General features: G+C 40.6%; 1 long non-coding RNA gene across 1 annotated transcript in view; it reads right to left on the reverse strand.

Annotated features, from left to right (window-relative positions):
- Positions 1 to 5,555: 5,555 nt before the first annotated feature.
- The window catches only part of LOC116437569, a 42,829-nt gene continuing 27,401 nt past the window's right edge, over positions 5,556 to 20,983 (reverse strand). The window contains exons 2-3 of the long non-coding RNA XR_004237364.1: positions 7,919 to 8,027; positions 5,556 to 6,611 (exon numbers count right to left, since the gene is read on the reverse strand). This is a non-coding gene — a long non-coding RNA (uncharacterized LOC116437569). The remainder of the gene's footprint in view (positions 6,612 to 7,918; positions 8,028 to 20,983) is intronic.

Below are 20,983 nucleotides of genomic sequence, written 5' to 3' on the forward strand. Positions count from 1 at the left end.
CACGTGCAAAGCCAGGAACTGGTTTAAACTGATCTGATTTGTGGCATCTTTCCTGCAATTTGTCATTCTCCTTGCACAGATGCAAATGACAAAGGAAGGGAGAATCAGGCCCTCTGTGCTGACAAAGGGCTCTTATCTTCACAATGTTTTGCTAGCTGATCATACTGTTTCCTTGTCCTTTCATTTAAGGGTCATCAAGATAAAAGTGTTTGTTTGAATTCTTTTTTCCTCTTTCTTGTTCCTAAGCCCTGTTATACATAATGTTCCTACTAAGGTCATACTGTGGTTCCCTAAATATGCTTCTTCACAGTTTCATGGGCTGATCTGCTTTTATGGTTTTGCTTAGTTACATAAAGAAATAATGTTAGGTCTTCCAATAGGAAATAGAGGAGTATGACAGCGATCTTAAACATCATTCTCTCTTAACTTCCCCTTCACAGTCTTTCAAGCCAACATAATTTGGGGGGCTGCCCTCCTCTTCTATGCCCTGTCCTCAGGTCCCCAGCCCCAGCTCTGCTTTGAGACAGAGCAGAAAGGATTTATCTGAACAGGGTCTTACAGCCTCAGCATCAGCATCTTGTACAGTCTGACATCAGGAGTTGCTACAGTCATCTGTTTACTTTCTTCTCAACTTAAATAAAACAAGAGGGGGAAAATGTTCGAATGAGATAGCTCCTGCTTATGAGAGTGATTCATGGGGAATAAAAATAAAAATCTATTTACCTTCAACCACTTGCAATGAATTATAAATACAGAGGTGTCACCCATTTGCATAGAGCACGTACACACAGCTCATTCTTGCTTAATCCTTTTGCTTGAGCTTTTTATTATTTCTTATTATTATGAATTCAAGAACAGGAGGCAATTTCAGCACCTGAACTATTTAGAGAGGAGACTGATTATGTTATTATGGAGAAAACTGGTTTTTATCAATTGATTTGGCAAATTCAGGCTCAGACACTCTCCAGTTCCCTGGTTTCCCATCTTGATTACTGTGACATCCCACTAAGCTTACTTTGATTCATATTTCTGTGGTATCAGCCATTCAAAGCTCAAGCAGCAAAGCACAGAAATGAGCAACCATTAGTTTATTGGCAACATTTCAGTTTCTGGTCCTTGCTTCTTTTATTCCTTGTCTACCACAACTTCTCCAAAGTTTCAGCTTCTTTAAAACTGCTTCTGTTTGTACCCAGGACAACATCGATGCTGAGGAAAAGCTGGGTTCAATGGAATGAAGCGCAAAGTATGATTCTCCTTCTGAGGGCAGAGATTATTTGAAGAGTGTCTCAAGCTAAGAAGGTGGACAAAAAGGCAGTACTGAGGTCCCAGGGCTTCTTTGTAGTAAAATTGAAGACTGCATCTTTGCATGTTTAGAAAGGAGTAGGCTGGGAGTGACCTCTCTGTTTGATCAGCCCTGGTTCACTGGATTCATGACCTGAACCTTAGCTGGATGCTGTTGCCTTTGACTGCAGTGATGGCAGACACATGCAACACTAGGATACAGAAGAGAGAAGAGTTTAAAAATAAAAGCAACAACAACAAAACTGCCAAAAACATCATATATGAAAAAATGAGGGAAAAAATGGGAGCAGAAGAAATACAGATGGAGAGTGGCCTGGAAGGTAGAGGGGAACAGCAAAAGGCAGGGACAGTGGGAGTTGTCATTTGACTGAGGCCAAGAGGAGAGATGAGGATATGAAAAGAGACTGCAAGATGCCAATCTGTAAGCAGAGGAATTAGGTGCAAGAGCCATGAAAAGTAGCCATTGATCTACAATGAGAGTCATCCACATCAGTAAAGTGGAAGCAGAAGAGGACTAAGTAGATGAAGAGAGAAAGATAGATCAAGAAAATTGAGACCAGAAAAATCACTTTTTGGTTTAGCTCAGGCCAGGAGGTCACTAATGGCTTTGGCCAGGTAGCTTTCAGCAGAGAGAACGAGTTGTGAGCCAGCAGAGAGGTGATCAAAGGTGAAAGCAGGAGGAGCAGAACTCAAGGCAAAATGAGGCATACTTTGGCATTTTGGAGAACAGGGATGGAGGGGCAGGAAGACAGTGGGGAGGGGGCTTAAAAGGCAAATGGAAGGTGCAGGACAGCAGGGCAGCACTGAGTGATGCTGGTGCAGAGCCATCCTGAGGCATTGCTGCCTTGGAACAGCTTTCTGTTCCTTTGTTTCTTTTCACATCCCCAAGACTCCCTCTCACTGGAAAAAAAACCAAAAAAAGTCAAACAAACAGAAAAAAAAGAGGAAATTATGACTAGAAAAGCAGGAAAATTAGTGGCATCAAGCAGAGTAAAGCACTGTCACGGCCCAGAGCTCTGTCCTGTAATAAGTGAGTGGCCCAGATGTCAAAAGGGTTAGGCCATTCCCTGCTGACACAGACAGGCTCCTGAGAGGGAAAAACATTTTGTCCTCATTTACAGCATGCTGGAACGGGAGAGGGGGAGAAGGAAATGAGGTGGAAGATAACTGAGAAGTAAATTGATTTACATTTAAATGTTATGTTTTTATTACTATTTTTTCCCACTCCATGTGAAATCTCATCCTTTAAACTAGACAAACCAGGGTAAACTATTTTTTATAGTGTGAAAAAAAAATGATTGACATTCTGAGGTAATACTTTTTAAATTCCTCCAATTAAACAAAGCGAATTTAATTTTAAGTTTAATTAAAAGGAAATTTAATTAGAAAGAAGATTAAATTTTAATTAAATTTCTCCAAAATCCTTATCCTTGCCTTTACTGCTAATATTTCTCTCGGAACCAAATCCCTTTTTAATATTCTTAAATTCTATTCTAGTAAACTTCCCTTTTATATTAAAATTATATCTGCCTGGATGTACTCGCTACCAGAAAAAAAAAAAAAAAATCATTGCCTCTTTTAAAATACTTGAAGAGTACACCTGAGACATAGAGTAACTCAAGAGCGACCAGTGGAACATTTGGATATGCTCTGAGTGCGACACCACTAAATTAACCCGCCTGCTGCTGAACACTCTGCAGGCAGGGAACCATCTGTGTGTCACCAGACACTCCTTTCCTGCCTGCAGCTCTCTGCTGCTCAGCACACCCATGATGTCTGTACTGCTCAGCATTTCCTGTGCTCTGCAGCTGCATCCAGTTTTCTCCTCTTCTGCAGAGATTTTTTTTGGGTTTTATGCTTGTTTCTTTGCTTTGTTATGTTTGTTATGTTTTATTTGGGTTTTTTTTCATAGAATGGTTTGGGTTGGAAGGGACTTTAATGATCATCCAGTTCCAATCCCCCTGCCATGGGCAGAGATGCCTTCCACTAGACCAGGTTGCTCCAAGCCTCATCCCTCATCCAACCTGACCTTGGACACTTCCAGGGATTGAGCAGCCACAGCCTCTCTGGGCAGTCTGTGCCAGGGCCTCACCACCTTCACAGGGAAGAATTTCTTCCCAGTATCTAATCTAAACCTGCCCTCTTTCAGTTTGAAGCTGTTCTACTGTGTCCTATCACTAAGGACCCTTTCAAAACTCCCTCTCCAGCTCTGTTGGAGCCCCCTTCTGCACTAGAAGGGGCTCTAAGGTCTCCCTAGAGCCTTCTCTTCTCCAGGCTGAATAGCCCCAGCTCTCTCAACTGCTCTCTTTTCCATCTGCTCTAGTCTGCTAGAGAGGTTTGCCTCAGTCACAGCACCCACAATGCACTGAGTCAAAACTGTCTTTTGCTTTCCCTCTATTCCTGTGACATCAACTCCAGTCTCCACAGCAGACAAAATTGTCTGGTGCCATAATGCTTCGGTAAAGGCTTGCAAATCTCTGTTTGCTGGGTGCTGCCGCAGGAGGCAGCTGGAGCACCAATGTACCCACTTTGCCACCAGACTGTCCCACTGAATCTCCTAGCATGCATCTCCTGTGCACAACCCACTGCTGTGCAACAGCAGGGACCGGACACCCCCCAGCAGACACAGACTGGAGGCAGCCATAGCAAGGCAATGCTTGTCCCGAGCCATGCTCTCTCACTTTCGATTTTGTTCTTTTCCCAGCAGAGGCAACCACATCCCATTACAACAACCAGGTGAAAGGTGAGCTGGATGTTCTGGGAAGAGGACAGGGAAGAAGGCACTTAGTGTGACTTTCCAGAGCATCCCTGTCAATCACCCCCTGATACCGAGGTGAGGTAAGCTGTCACAGCTTCTGTCCACTCCTGTGACCCCACAGCCCAGCACAGTCTGGTGGGTCCAGCACAGGGTGACAGCATGGCAAAGTTGCTGTGAAACTGCATCAGCCTGAGGTTTGTGCTGGGGCCAAAGGGTGGGAGGATGAGGAGGATGCCAGCCAGCACTGGCCCTGGAGCTGTGGTCAGGGTTTTTGTCCCCAGGACCTTCCACATTCATTTTGATTATGTGACCCATCATCCCTGAGAAAAAAACATGTTTATTTTAGCATGTTGTCATGGTGACCACTAGTCTTGCCAACGGATACCGACTTGCAAAGCATCGTTATTTTTGTAGCTATTCTTACAGGTGAAATCTCACCAGCTGTACTCATATGTTATCTGCCTGCCCCAGCATCTCTTCTTTACAGGAGTCAGGATCAGACACCTCAGAAATTCCATAACACGCCATTTACAAAATCCTGACCATAGATGAGGTTTTGTCTACACATCTGCCAACTAGAAAAGTCACACACCCACTTTAAAAAAAAATACTGCAAATGTCTATGTCCATGAAACTCAATTTTTCTTCTTTTTTTCAAACAACAACCTGCATAGGATGCTGAGTGACACTGCAGAGTATTCACCAAACTTTTGACAGACCAGTCACAGAAAACATTTTGCAGGATTCATAGAGCTCATTTACTTTTCGAGGGAATCCAAACAAAATGCAACTCCCCTGCTAAAATTAAAGCAGTTTTACATCACAAGGCTATCCAAATAAGATGCAATTTCCCTGCTGATATTAAAGAGGAGTTCCCAGGAGATGCTGTGTGTGCAAGGCCAGTCCCAAATGTCTCACTTGCAGCAGAGCTCTCATAGTCCCATATACCACACTCTGCATCTTTAGAAATCCTTTAACGACTACCTGCCTACTTTGGCCACTTCTCTTCTAGTTGTTGACATTTCTGAGGTCAGTCAGGTTGTTTCTGAACAGCAGTCTTGGGTTTTTTTGGGGATATTTTTTTTTATTAAATAATCTTTCTATGTTCCCTTACCCTAAAGTAATCTATTTTGTCTCTGAGGGCATCGTGCTCACCTTCTGATCTTCATGCTCTCCATGTCTCTCTCCCACACACTGCAAAAGTCAGCAGGAGCTGACCTTTCTCCTCACCAGCTGTCTGACCTGGCTGGCGTTCCTGAACAGCGGAATTATTGCCTTGTGGGGCTTTTCTATTTGTCTTCCCCATCTATCTTAAAAATAAACATGGACCAAATGACAAAAACTCATACACTACCAGTCTGTGCTGCAGGCAGTTACACAGTTACAGTGATTGGAAAACACATGGAGCAGGGATTGATTAAAATATCACGGGCCAATGGCATTATGCATCTTATTTCCTTCACAGATGTAGTCCTAAAAGTATTCTAGGACAGGCTTGAGAACATGGTGATAATCTTTTATTTATAGTGATTAAATTGTTAGCATGATGAAAATTTATATCCTTGTTTCTGAGTGCCACTGCTCATTTCCAAAATCTCTCTTTTGGGTGGAAGATATTTTTATTACTAGCTTCACTTACAGTAGGATCAACACAGATGAGGTCTAATAGGCAATGCTAAGATATAAATAGGAATGCAAACAGGTAAAGAAAATAACATTATCACACTTTTTAAGTGAGAAACTGAGGTATAGAGAAATCAGCTGTGGGTATCAACTACCTGGAAGTGCTCTCTCCAGTTAATTTAAAGAGTTCCACAAAATTCACCTGGAAAATCTGTTGTAAAACAGTGAGTTCAATCTTGATTTTCAGAATCCTAGATCACTACCTCAAGAAAAAATAATCCCATTTTAGATGCAAAACAAAATTCAGAGATAAGACAGAATATTTGTATTGCCAATGGAAATGCTTGGATAAATATGATACCACCTAGATGATGAAATATGACACTGTCTAGATATGTTGGATAAAATCATTACACCATGATTCAAAAATGCAGCAGAAGAAGATAGCAGATGCTTATGCTCATCACTTCATTAGATGTTCTTTCTGAGAACATGGTCTGAGCCACGTTTTTAGCCAGTGGGTTTTGTGACACTGAGCTGGGAACTCTTCAAACATTGGTGCTGTGTTATGGTAAGCTGTGTCTCATGATGTCTTGCTGTTTGAAAAGGTAAGACCTTGAAACAAATCACAAAAATAGACATGAAACTGACAATAAAAGCCCAAGAGCATGGTGGATTTGGACTTTTCCAGGTGATATACCCAATCTGTAGATCAGAATTTGTCTGCAGAAGAGAAGGGATACAGGCAGTGCTGGACTGCATGAAGCCAGTGGTCAATTTGATCCAGTATGCCACCTGATAGGGATCAAGGAGGCATCAGAAGAAGCTTCAAGACATTTCTCTCATGAGGGAACTTTCCTGCTTCCCCATAGAAGATTAAGGTCTTCTCAGTCCTGATGTATAAGGATTTATCTCTGTTCTCTTGCTCCTGTGGAAAGAAAACTGTTCTTTACCGTTTATAGAGTATTCTGCAGACTATCTGGTGAGTAAGGAGCTTTCATCACATAGACACAAAAACAGAGAGAGTTTTATGGGGTGTGTTTCATTCCTGTTGGGTGCCCACCAGCCATGACTACTGCCCTTTGGGCCACACAATCAACCTCCTCACTCATGAAGATGAATGTCGTATCAGCCCTGCAGTAAGCCATCATCTATTCTTGAGAAACAAAGAGAGTATATAGCATGACCTTCCTTGAAATATTGGATCTATTTACACGGGTTTGCATGGACCACATTACTTATGAGTCACCAAGGGGAAACTGAGCTCCTTGTAGATAAAGCGATCAGTGCAAACCACTGTAAATAAATCTGAAATTTCTATGAAGGTCGCACTGTGTCTGATTTATACTTCAGCACCCTATGAAATAATGTTGACCAGGTAAGTGGTTTTCAATTATTATTTTTTTTTTTTTTTATTCACATAAGAAAAGGGAAAAAACCACCCCTTTTTTGTAGGATAAGGGACTGCTCTATTTTAAAGTGTATCTGGTTAGAGAGATGACACATGCTCAGGAAGTAAGTTATTGTCTGGCATAAGGCTAAATGTTCCTGGACCTGATTCTGCCACCCAAACTAACCAGGATGACTTGAATGGGCATACAGGGCAGAGTCAAACCCAGCAGCAGCCACAGATGATCCTTAGACAGCTTGAAGCACCATTTTCCTGATTAATCTATACCTTTATTTTCATTATTAATCCCAGTATAGGTCAAGCCTGAGTGAAACTTTTGTATCACTAAGGCAGGAGCTATCATTAGCACAGGCATTTGGTCTTGCAAGGCAAGAAATGCTCCAGTGGCCATAGTATGGGAGTGGAAGTCAGGAATGCTGCTTTTGTCATTAATTTGCTTTGTGACCAGTTTGACTTCCCCTTCCACCTTTCATCTGACCTGTCTGTTAAAGCAGGCGAGCCCCTGGTATTGGAAGAGACTAATTGATGCAATTAGGAGCAATAACATGAGGACTCCATTTCAGGTTCAGGGATATTGATAGGCTTTCTACTTGCTGCCCATAATGTCACTGGAAGGTAAAAATGGTATCTAGTAAGTGAATTTGATCACCTTGTATGTCCTTCTGAGCCCCAAAATGCAAGTTTTAGTGTTCTAAATAGGGTAAAATAAAAATAATTTTAGAGCACCTAAGGTTAGCACAGGAAGAAAAATATTTTGAGAACTACAGCAAGGTTGAACTTGCCTGGCCTGTTACTCATTCTCAGAGAAGTAAGTTATACTTAACACAGTAGAAAGTCAAGATTCAGGAAGATTGAGAGGGTCTTCAGAGACACTAAGTAGCCTCGGTGATCATGGCAGATGAACTTCAAATCTGGCAAGAACAATGGTGCTCTCTGGAAAAGGAGAAAATTTGAGTTACTTTGTGACTTCCATAATTTCAGGGAAACATGTTTTCTTTAAAATTTCCAGGAAAATATGCGCAGTGCTCAAACTTCAGCCCAGTTTTTAATGTTCTTAATAAAATGGCCTGAGTTAGAAGCTGATCTGAAGAACAGCCTTCCAGGGAGTCTGGCTACAATAAGGTTTTTCTAAACCAGACTGAGATTCTAAAAACAGATTGGTTAATTTAAACCTGACTGGGACCAGCCTTTTGCCAGCCTCAGCAGTTCTGCCACACCTCAGGACCTTTTATCAAATCTATGCCTCAGCAAATTTAAATGCTAGTTTAACTGCTGTTGTTAGTTAAATGACAGTTAATTACATCCTTGTAGCTCAGATTAATCGCTTTAGCATATGAGTAGCTTACACATTGGACAGGATGTATCAGAAATGTCTCTGGGAAAGCTGAGTCAGAGCAGCAGTTTTCCCTTCACTGTAAAACCACCCTTCTGCCCTACCAAGGGCAAACCTGAGCACCCATCAGCCCTCCAGTGCCATCCTCAGGCACAGGAGGTGTCTCAGCTGGGCTGGTCACTGCCTTCTCAAGGAAAGGATTGAACACAGCCACAGGACCGGCAAGAACACTGGAACAGGTTCCCTGAAGAGGTGATAGATGCCACATCCCTTGAAACCCTCAAGGTTAGGTTGGATGGGGCTCTGAGCAGCCTGGTCTAGATGAAGATGTCCCTGGTCATCGCAGAGGTGTTGGACTAGATAACCTCTAAACGTCCCTTCCAACCCAAACTGTGCTTTGATTCTATAGGATTGGAGACTAAAAAACTGATAAAGTAGAATGATCACATTAAACAGGTGGGGTTTTTTGCTGCTATTATTAACACCATTATGATTGTGTCAGTTCTTCTCACAAGTCCCAGGCAGGAAGAAACCCCAAGTTGTCCCGGTCCCTGTGTAAACTCAAATCCACATCCTACAAAACTGCCACTTAAACTTTACAGTTGAATTACATCAAGTGATTGCTATTTAATTTGAGTGTAATGGCTTTAGAGTAATTGCACTGCAAAATCATCTATGCAAAATACTAATTCATCTTTTTATTTATTTCATTTGGCAGTTGGTTTTGCTGCCTTCTCTTCACCTGGATTTATCAGTAGTCTGGCGACCCTCAAAGACCATTTGAGAAGTGGTACAGCCTTGGCAAGGGCTAAATCCTAGCAGAAGACTCTCTGAAACTCACTGTAAAGCTCTCTCATTCTGTTGCTCCACAGACCCTGCTTCACCATCTGCCTCGCGAATGAGATTTTTTGTTGCTGTATTTCACAGGTTTAAAAACATGGTTATTATGATCCATAAACCAGCTTTCACAGAGATTATGAATTAAGTCCCAAATATTGTACCGATGTGCTTTGTGAAATATATCTCCAATGTCAGAGCATTGCTGCTGTTACGACCCATCTGCATAATATTATCTCAGAGTACTTAAAGGCCTCAACTTTTGTATTTGCTGCAGGGGATGGGGGAAGTTTTGTTTTGCTATCCCTCGTAGCAGCTCGAGAAGTATAACCTGAAGCCTTAAAGTCAGGTGGGTGAGATAAATTGAAACGGATCTTATTGCTCCCAAACACTCTCCTGGAAACAATGGCATCTTGACATTTTATCAGTCACTCATGCGGTCATTCTCAGCAGTATCAGCCAGAGCTTGAAGGATAGAGCCGTAAAGAAAGGATTGTCAGCCATAAACATTCCTCAAAACCATGAAAGCCACAAATGAAAGCTTAAGTAATGGAGGACGGAATACCCTTGATATTTCAACAATTACCTGCAACAACAGGCTTTGTTCAGAGCCCTGGCCATTTTTTCAAAAGCCTTTAGTTGTCATGGCCAGAATAGGATAGGGGGAAAAAAAGAAAAAAAAAAAAAAGAAAAATGGAAAAAAGAAAAAGGAAGAATGAGAAAAAGAGAAGAATCAAAAGCTCTGATGTGAAAAGATAAACTTGAGTGGCTGCATATATGAGGAAGTTTATGGAAATTTTTCATTTTTTTAAAAATCAAGATTTATTGCCAGACAGTAGAATTATTAGGCTTGTAGTGAGATACTTCTTCTTTTTTTTTTCTTTTTTCTCTGAGAGATCATTAGAAAGACATTCATGCTGCTGAGCTGTTACCTCTCTGGTCATTTCGGATGTCAAATTATAGAAGAAAAAAATGACACTTGCAAGCATATGGCAATTTGAAAGAGCTTCAGTAACAGGCAGAAGCAAGAAAGTGGAAAAACAAAAGTGAATTCAACTTCATTACACTTCAGGAAAAATATCATATACATGTGCAGGATTTAAAAAAAAAGAAATCTAGTTTTAAATAGTCTTTGTGCCAATATTTTAGCAATTTAGAGCTCATAGAAACAAAGTAAAATGTAGTGCTTGGTATCCGAGTCGACCCAAACTCTGGAGGCAGCAAACATGAAAGGTTAAATGCTCTAGAAATTGCATTTGTAGAGTTTCTCAACTTAGGAGATTAATAGTTACTCAAATGGATAAATATTAGTAAAGGACCATTAGCAGGGAAAAACACATCAGTGAATCAGAGCTCCCCAGCTTATCAGATCAATTTTAAACAGGTTTATCTTGGACTTTTCCAGCACCTTAATGAGGAACAAATTGGTTTTTTACCCCTTTTTGTTTCCTGAGATTTTGTTGACTTTTTGTTGTTCAGTATATCCAACCATTAATATAAATGGGTCAGTGGCATAAGAGCGTTAATTTTCCTTGCAGGTTCCTGAATACTGTAATTTTATGAAAGTTCCCTTTTATTACTCTGATCATGGTCACCAAAAGTTTAAGAACAAATGAGTTACTGTTGTTTAATGTTTCTTACAAAGGAAGAAGAGACAAACAATGAATATAAACAAATCCAGAAACAGGAGATTAGCTGGGTTTTTTTTCCTTTTATATATATACATATATATACATAGACAATAATGTAAACAGCTAAGCTGGAGTTTGTACACTGGCATGAGTAAACCTGTGGCCCAAAAGAAAAGAATCATACCCTGTGTTTGCAACAAATATTGAACCAGGCAATTGAATAGGAAAGCTCTGTTTTAACTTTTAGATATCTGGAACGTTTTAAAAAACAAAACAAAATTAAACCAAACCAACCAACCAAAAATCACAAAAACAAACAAACAAACAAACAAACAAACAAAAAGAAAAAAAGGAGAGTGATGGAGAGTGATATTTAAAATACAGTTCTTGCTAAAACAACAGAACACACTCATTATACTTTATTAATGGTAGAGCAGAGAGCACAGCAGGCACTCCCTGTTTTAACTGCTCGCTTGCTCATGTAGAAACCTGAGTTCATTCAAAGTACTCCAGGACATGCCCGTGGTCCCTCACTGCCATTCCAAAAAAACTGCAGGCTCGCATAAATCCTAGTCCATTTCTGACATGGTGATGTGGATTTCTTAAACACCCAAGATTGTCTCAGATGATTCAAAACACCCAGGGGAAAGAAAGTGGAATTAACTTGGAGAGCAAAACATTCTAAGACATGCAGACATCTGCCTCTGGGCGAGGCATCTCGTTGACTATTGACTTCTGTGGGCTTCAAATGACATTTGGCACCTAAATGCTTCTGCAGAGCTGACTACAGGATCTTTTTCCCTGGGGTACCTCTGTCTGGAGTTCATAACATTGCTCTGCAACCTGAGGGTTGGGTTTTGCTCCTGACCAGTTGAGTAAATCTTGATGATCCATTAGCCACCTTTGCTTTCATTTGGCATTGTATGAGTTTGGTGTATTTAAACCACTGCCTGCAAGGGCTGAATTTCTCTATGCCACTGTAAACGGAGCCCAGATTCCTTTGGACACTGTCAAAGGCTGAGGTAACAGGTTAGTTTCCACAGCCTTCGGATACAGTTTGTCATTTTGGAAGGGTGCTGGCAGATGTTTATGCCCTGAGGTGTCTGTGAGATGGAAAGTAGTTACCTTGTGGACCCGTAAAGTTTCTCATGGAGAAACTTGCCCTCACCTCCATCAGCACTTGTATGTGTCCTGGAGGAGGGACATCATGCAATCCCCTTCTACCCATGGACCTCACAGGCCAGGGACAGCAGCTCATCCTCCTCCCTTAATTTCCTGGCCGTATAAACCTGTCAGGATCCGACAAAAGTCTTACTTTACATAAACCATAACTTCTCACCAAAAAATCCTAACGGGTTTTGACATCAGCAGTTCTTTTATACATAATTTTGACGTAGAAGGTCTAACAGGATAATTCAGAAATCTGTTTATACCAATTGCAGCTGACACACAGATGAAGCTGTCTTTATACATTTTTTCTTACAATCGGCACTGTCTGAGGTCTGCAAATTATCTTAGCAAGTTTAGAAGTTTTCTAAACTGGATTTCTTTTGGATTCATATATTCATCCCATTTTCATGACAAAAAAAGCTTATTTTTGTGTGAATACTTCACGCTTTTATAGGGGAAAGAACAGAGTTACCACGAGGTTAAATGTTGCAGTATAGGTCTGAGCAAGTTGAAATACAAAGCAACACTTCTACTTCCTCCAATGAAATATGCATTTCATCTTCCATGAAGACTTGTTTCTTGCTAGTCTCTGTCAGCAGGAGCCATCAACATAACAGTGTTTTGCTGACCTGTGAAAGAGCTTCTGGTAACCACTACTCAAGAGCTCCATTAGGATGGAATCATTTAAGCTGATTCTGTAACAATGTGAAACTTTTGTAAAATGAGGTTAGGAGGTTGATGCATTTTATATAACCAAATGCAACCATTTTGGGCCTGAACTTGTGAGCTGCTGAATAGTCTCAGCTTCCATTAACATCACAGACATGCTCAGCATTTTATGAGATCAATACCAATGAAATCTAAAATCTTAAGATAATGTTTTAGTTACAGTAATAGCAGTGAAAGTGCATAGGAATTTGAAGGCATTTCCAAAATAAAAGAAACAAAACCCATAGCATGTTTACTTGTTACTGATGACAGTTTCTAGTTAATTTTTTTCTTTGTTTTGCTTTGCCCTGCCTTACCTTCCTGTGTCCTTAATTGGGAATAGCTCCTAGAATACATAGTAAAGCTAATCTAATTCATGACTTAATATATTTTTGACACTGTTCCTCAACCAATGACCAAGCATATCAATTTATTAATAATTACTTGGGAAGTTCTAGTTTTTAATAAGTACAACATAACACAGTCAGCCCATTAAATGCAAATGAAAGGTCCAGTAACAAATGTAGATGCAGATCAGAAATCTAGCCTAAAAAGGATGAAGTCCAGTTCCCTGGGGTTTTTCTCAGGAAAGTTTATAATTTAGTCACACATATAAATATACTGAACACGGTCGCAAACCTTGTTGAGTCCAGTTGCATCTAACAGCAGGCAAGTTCCACAGCCATATTCCTCTAATATATACAAATTTTGTCACCTTTTTCAGGCTAAATATATTAATTTCTAGTTTATCCCTATAAAAAAGATCTTGCTGATACCATTAATGCCTATGGCATCTGAACCCATAGAGGTTTTAAGTCTTTTTCTGGAAGATGTTCAAGATCTTCCATTCCTACTGACTGCAGAGTCCTGAACAGAGTCCACCAGCAGGATCAGATCTAGGATACCTCCAAAAATTCCATCAGTGCAAGTAGAAACAGCACTGCTAAGAAGCAGATAAAATTATAGTTTGTGGGAAGTTATAAACCATTTCCCAAAAATATCCTTTCATCTTGAAACTTCTAGTACTTGAACACAGAGATCCCTCCTCTTTCTCAGGCTATTTATCATTTTTAGAGGCTATAAATTATACACACCGAGCACCAATTTTATACACCAACAACCATAACAATGCAGTTGCAAAACAGAACACTCTGAAGGGTATGTTCCCCTTTCAAAAAGGATAAGGAAGAATAATAATGCAATGCCTAGGTCTGCAGTAACATTTTCCATTCAAGGATCTCAAACTGTTATAAAGGAGCCATTAACCTCATTAAACACCTGTGAGACAGGAATCTAGCCATTATCTTCACTGCTTTCCATGAAGAGGAAGAGCGGGGAGGGTATCCTAATGTTTGTGCACCTTAAGGGTAAGTTTTACAAATGTTTTCCACTTTTGCTATGACTGGTTCAACTCCATCAGTTTTAAGGAAATTCAGGAGCAATATATTGATTGTTCAGAGCCAAGACAGATTACATGATCTATAACATGCTGACAACAATGCTGGATAGATCAGGCTCCTAACACCAACCGACTGACTGTTGTTAGTATTGACATTAAGTTAATTCATTGGGAGGAAAAGCTGTACTACAGAAATCAAAAGCGCACATCACCACCTTCTCTCAAGCCAGGGATTACCTGATGGAGTTTGGGATCTCCCATAGCCTGGAAAGGACCATGATTGTCTCTTACGAGAGCTTGCCACAAACTGGAAGTGGGGAGTCACTCTCAACTCCCTGCCAAGGAGGACAGCCTGAGTGAAGAGGGCTGAGCAGCAAAGCGAGCCCTGGCAGGATGCTGCCTCTCTTTTCCTCCTGGATAGCTCTCAGCAATCAGCGTGTAGCTGAGTTCTGGATCACAAATCAGAGCTAACCTCCCTCTAGCCACTGAAGAGTGACTGACTTGGGATAGATTCAGGCTTTCACTCTTTTCTATCTCTAAAGACTAGAGCTGAGCTTGGCAGCCTGAGCTTTTGTTATATTCAGCAGCGATTCAGTCAGCAGCATATGGAGCACTATTCAACCCACCCAGTCTGAATGTAGAGCTGAATACCACCCTGTTTTACATTGTTGCTGTCAGGTGTCCGTTTTTTCTGATACTGAGATGCCAGAGCTGGCTGTCTCAGTCTTCTCCCTGTGTATTTACTCTGTGTGACATTTTGACTCCTGCTTTTGCTTTATTAACAGTATTTTTTACAAAGTTTGCTGGACAAACAGGCCAAAAGAGGCTCAACTGCTTACTTGGGGTCATCAGCACAGAAACAGAACCTAAATATGCTGTATCTTCTGCCCCCAGATCACCAGGCATCACCTCCACATGTGGAAGAGGTGTTTTCCACCAATAGTTAGTTTATTTTCCAGATAAAGTCTTCCCTGAAATGTCTCTGTGGCTGTCTCCAGGGTCTGGGGGTCTCCATTTGAAAATCACTCAGCTCCATTCTGACAAAGTGACTGGCACATGCAGGTCTTGCTATATTGCTGTATTGCTCTGCCTTTTCTCTTTTTAATACTACATCTAGATTCTTAGGAAATTACAGATGTTATATATTCACCCAGAAATACATTAACTAATAAGACATTTCTTAGATACCTGAACAATTAAGAAATATTTATTTTCAGACAGTACCCAGGAGGAAATTTCCAATTTTTGCTTTGCTTCATTACCATTATGAAGGTCAGTCTTTGTTCACCCTTGTTACAAAGTACATTTCATGAAGAATGCCAAAATTGCACCTTACGCAAAATGTCTTTTACTTTACTTTTTTCACCAGCTTTTTGTTTGAGAGATGTGTTGAGGATACTTAGGGAGTTGAGGGATGTGAGACATCAGTTCCCCAAACTCCAGCACAGCCATTTTGGTAAGAGCTGAGCATGCCATGAGTCAGAGCATCCCTGAAGAGCTGAACAGGCAAGTGAGACAAAAGATGAGTAAGGAAATGTCCACAGAGGCAGCTGGCCAAAGTTATAGGAGAGGTCAGGGGGAGAATGAAACATGGATAGCAAAGCTCTCATCTTCTGCTAAGTGCTCTTCCCACAAGGTGAGAAGGACTTGCTAATTTAGCCTTTCTATTTCAGTACATATCACCACATGAGACTCTCCTCCGTGTTTTCCAGACTAATTATACAGTTTTAAAATTCTTGAGGTTTCATCTGGACTCTCAGAAGCCAGAATGAGATGCAAAACAAAACGAATCATGAGAAGAAAAACCCATTTGCTTTACCCTTTCTGCACTGATGTTCACAGGAAACACAAGTCATCTGATGATCTTCTGAGGAAGGCTAAATCATAGTTTTGCACCATGCTCTTAAAACTAAAATCCTTCTCTCCTTCCCACCCTCCAAGTGCATATAAAACTCAGAAGTGTGTAGTCTTTGCTCTTTGTAAATATGCCTACCTGGAATATGAATTCCAGTTTGAGCACGTCCTTTGCTTGATCTGGAACTCACTTTGCCAAGAGGATGCAAACAAGAACATATAAGTGCTGACAGTTCTCCAATGCCATTTCCACAAATCCTCCTCCAGGGACAGATAAATAATGAAATGACTGAATGGGAAATAACACTACAGCATCTCAGCCTACAGAACCACAGGATATGCACCAGACACACATGGGTGAATGCTGAAATGCGGAGAACATTTAGTAACATAGATAGGACTTTGGGAATCCTCATGCTTGTCTAGGCTAACTGAAGTGTAAATCTGGAGTAAATGGAGCAACAGTGATGCAAACTGTCATAACAGATTGAAAACCAGACTCAGAGTTCCTACCATCTACCTACATGATAGGAAAAATCTTCACCATCTCTGTATCAAGGCATATTTCTTGATATTTCTCTTTTGAGCGCCTCCTCTGCCGTTTTAGTGGCGCTGAAATGCAAAATATTCATCTTACATTTTCCACAGCTGACTCCCATTCTGCTAATTCAGTTATGCAAGACTTGACCCAAATTATTCCTCTCTTGGTTTGGTGGGGTTTTTTTTTGGTTTTGGGTTTGGCTTTTTTTTGGTTTTGTTTTTTTTTTAGTACTTTGCTGGTATTGGTAAGCAGTCTTTATGTCCAAGGCTGTCAGTAAACTGAGTTTGATCAGGCAAATCTTTACTCCCAAGACCGTGCTGCTGAACTAGAATGGTAGAGTGTACTCTCCGTTAAGTGCATTAAGCAAAACAGCATAACAGCATGCAGCATTTTATACTTGTAGCCTGCAATTTCCCCTCCTGCCCATATCAGGGAGATCTATCACCCTGCAAGCCCAGGATTTTTCCATTCAGTGACTGTTTCCCTTCCTATTCATTGCTAACATGCTATCAACCATTTCAGCCACTGCTAAGAATTGAGCTGATGTTCGCAGAGGAGTATCTAAAATGATTTGAAGACTATCTTCCTGAATGTTAAAATATTTCCTTGAAGTTCTTTATAGAATAGGGTTTTTTTTCCCCTTATTTAGCAGGTAGATTTAGTTCCCTCTAACTTTAAGGGGACCATATACCACTAGAAATCCATGTATGAACTCTGTGACTTCTCAGACACATCAGCGTGTCAAAGTTTCAGGAATTAATGCCTGTTATTGAAAAGATTTACTTCAGCTTTCTCTAAGCAAAAGACAACTGAAAGACCTACAGTCTTGTGCTGCAGTCATTAGGCTGTGTCATCCTCCACTCCCTACTTAAAAGCTTCTTGTTGTCTCCTCTTTTCTCAGCCAGAGAGATGCTCTGATTCAAGACAATGACATCAGTGGCCCAATTTTCTACTGTGGGCTTTAGATATAACACATCTCTCTTAGTAACCCAGTACCATTTTTTTTGCTATCAAGCAAGCTTTCTTTCTAATATGATACATGTTGTTCTACGGGAGTTTTTCTGATTTTCGTGAGAGACTGTCCCACTTGGACCCACCTTTAACAACAAGAGGCAGGAAAGGGTCTTAAGCCCCTTAAAACCAGCTTAAAAGGGAAATGCTTTTCATACAGCAGCTCTTCAGTTTTCAAATGGTTCTTGCTCATTGTGCTTTGATCCTATTGATGCTGAATGCTCTCTTGCTATACCTCAGTGTGATATAATGTAAGGAACACCATGTGGTAGTCTGCAGAAAAGTCGATTAAACTAGCAGACATAAAACTGCAAACAGCTTTTACGCGTCACTAATGGACTGGGACCGCTTGGCTTTTATGATAGCTCAGAAAACCTTACACACCTGAGGAGCTGTAAAAATGAGTAACAGTTAAAAACAGGAAGAAATGTAAAGGACAAGGTGCAAAGCTAGATGGCTTTTGGCATGAGCTATTCAACAGTGTCAGACCATGGTCTGTTTACAGGTACAAACAAAATGAGCTCTCCTTCTCATGGGAGAACTGCCTTTATCCCAACCGTACCCTGGAAACTTGGTGATCAACAATTTGACTATTAGCAGAGTCCCTTTCCATCTGTTAAAAAGAGGTAATGACTTTGGTCAACAGGGACATTTAAATTGTAGGTTCAATGTTTGGCTAACTAAGGATAAGATTCGGCACTTGTCTCAGACTTAGCAGAAACACTGGTCATTAAATATTTCCCCACATCATGTTTAGCTCTGGCCAGTGCTGCCTGTCTTTCACTTTCAGACCCTCAAGGCTTTTTGCCTTGTCACCCTGTTGCCACATGTAATGTCTACATGGTGCTGTCCCTCCTTTTAGGGCTCAGGACTCAGAAGGGCAAAAGTTCTGCCAAATTCTTTTCTCCTCTCCTCAACTGGCAGACACATGGGCTAATTCTCCGAGACAAACTTAACAAAGCAGTATCAGAGAAATGACAAATTTCTATAAGTAATGCTGAATACTGCAAATGATATGCCTGAAAAATCACTTGATCATTAAACTAGAGAAGATGCCTTCTGTAAAATAAATAAACCATGAAAAGAGAAGGCAAACTTGCAATTTAATATTCACAAGGTCTGAACTGCTCAGGAAGATCTTGGCCAAATGTGAAGACACTCTGTGTGTCATGCACTTTTGACAGATGCTGTCCCCAAAGAAAAGCTGAAGCCAAGTCTGACACCTGACTCATACCAACAGGGAAGACAGAGAAATCTCCAATGCTGGCTCAACTAGGCAGGAGACAGCAGGGTTTTTTATGGCAAAATCTTTTGACTGTCATAAATTTTCATGCTCTGTACCTCGATACCACGATGAAAGGCAATGGATTAGATCCATTTGTCATTATTAAGACTCTTGCTCCTAGTTGGAGGAAAAAAGTTAACTTGCAGATAGTATAGCTCAATTAAATGGAAACCACACATCCTAAAGAAAACCAACCCTAATTGCAGAGCTTTGACCTAAAATGAATCAGGTTTGGTCTTAACTGACTGAGCACCAAAATGTATATTCTATTATTTTTCATCTTGCTGTGGTAATTAATGTAAGAAATGTTTAATGCCAAGTTAACTTTGCCTGTAATGTCCTCAGATTAAAGAAATTGGAAATAGCATCTCTGTCAGACTCGTTGCACAGTGTTCTCATCCCCTGAAGGAAACCCAAGCTCTGCTGATTAAGAAGACTTCAGCTTTTGATCATGAGTTATTGGATATCGACCCATCATTCAGTCAGGGCTGCAGACTGACTGTCCTGAACTGAAAGGCTTGGAATCAGATCACATCCAGGGGGAACAGCTCTCCAAGCAAAACTTCCTTCTCATCTAAATCAAGTCTACAAATAGCAATTCACGTTTGTCAGACATTCATCAAATGTGACATGCTTCATGGAGCCAGGCCACAAAAACACAGGAACCTGTCATAATAACCTCATGCAAGACAGTAGACGGTCCTGATGCTATATGACATGCCAGGGAGCAGATATCATGCTTCCCGAGCAGGTGAATATAAAACTCAATCTTGTAGAAAGAGAAATTGTCACTCATAAATTGGGGGGAGGGAAAAAAAAAAAAAAAAGGAGACTATCTGATCCAATTAAAGTGTACATTGATTACTGTCAGGTTGCAGAAATGCTGACACACAAGGATTGATCCTGCTTGAAGATGGTGCAAGCAGCAAGCCCCAAAACTGGGGGCTATAGGTCTTTCCAAAACCACAAGAAGTAGCTGCTAAACCCAGGCACAAAAGTTCTTCAGAGTTAGGTATCTCAGTGTATCTCTTAAAAGCACTAATGGTTTGGTCAACGATTATCACTATTTTTGTTATTGTTCAGTACAGTATGCTGCAATTTAGATGCTCCTGCAGCAAAGAGCTGCCTGCAAGTCTCTAGGCTATGCAAGGACCAACTCCACCAAAAACACAGCAGACAAGATATGATAAGCAAGACCAGTCAGTGTCTATTCAAGCCCAGCCGTCTTCAACAGGGCAGCAGGACTTCATCAGGGGGCAGCACAAGGGGAAGGTTTTGAAATACAGATGAAAACAACAGCAAAAGAAAGTAAAGTAAAACAAAAATCTTCAAAAAAAGAGAAGCTTTTAACAAAACTGCCTCCTTTTCAAAATCAGGGAGTGAGAGAAAGTAGGCTTATATTGAAAGAAATTCCTGGATGTGTGGGTGGTGAGGCCCTGGCACAGAGAAGCTGTGACTGCCCCATCCCTGAAAATGTCCAAGGCCAGGCTGGATGGGGCTTTGGAGCAACCCGGGATAGTGGAAGGTGTCCCTGCCCGTGACGGGGAGGAATGAGAAGGGCTTTAACGTCCTTTCCAACCCAAACCATTTTGTGATTCTATGAAAACTCTTTTGCCCCCTAATGATTTGTTCCTACTGAAAATTTTCCCTTTTTAAAGTGGACATTTCCTCCCTTCACCATTCTTCCTTTATATCCCTTTCTTTCTATTTTCAACCCCCTACTATCCCATTTTTCCATAATGAAAGCAGAGATAAAATAAGGAAAATAAAATTACAGATTAAAACTTCTAACAAATTCTTCACGACAAAAATCTCAAACAAGCAAATATTAATCTGTTTTGGAAATACAAATTAAAATAATAATAATAAAAAAATCTTACTTAAGTAGATTTACTAGAAAAATCGTATAGCCAGTAACAAGTTCATTTATTTTCTTGTACTAAAAGAAAAGAAAGATGGATGGGTTTGGCTCACCCAGTGCGTGGTTCAGAGGCCCATTGTGTCCAGTTGTGTCACATCCAGACACATCCACAACACTCACATGTGGATGTTTATGTGCCATAGACAGTATAAAATGATATCTACATTTATACTACTCAGAGTGTATCCCCTTGGGTTAA

Source organism: Corvus moneduloides, chromosome Z (genome assembly GCF_009650955.1).
Source record: "Corvus moneduloides isolate bCorMon1 chromosome Z, bCorMon1.pri, whole genome shotgun sequence".
NCBI lineage: Eukaryota > Metazoa > Chordata > Aves > Passeriformes > Corvidae > Corvus > Corvus moneduloides.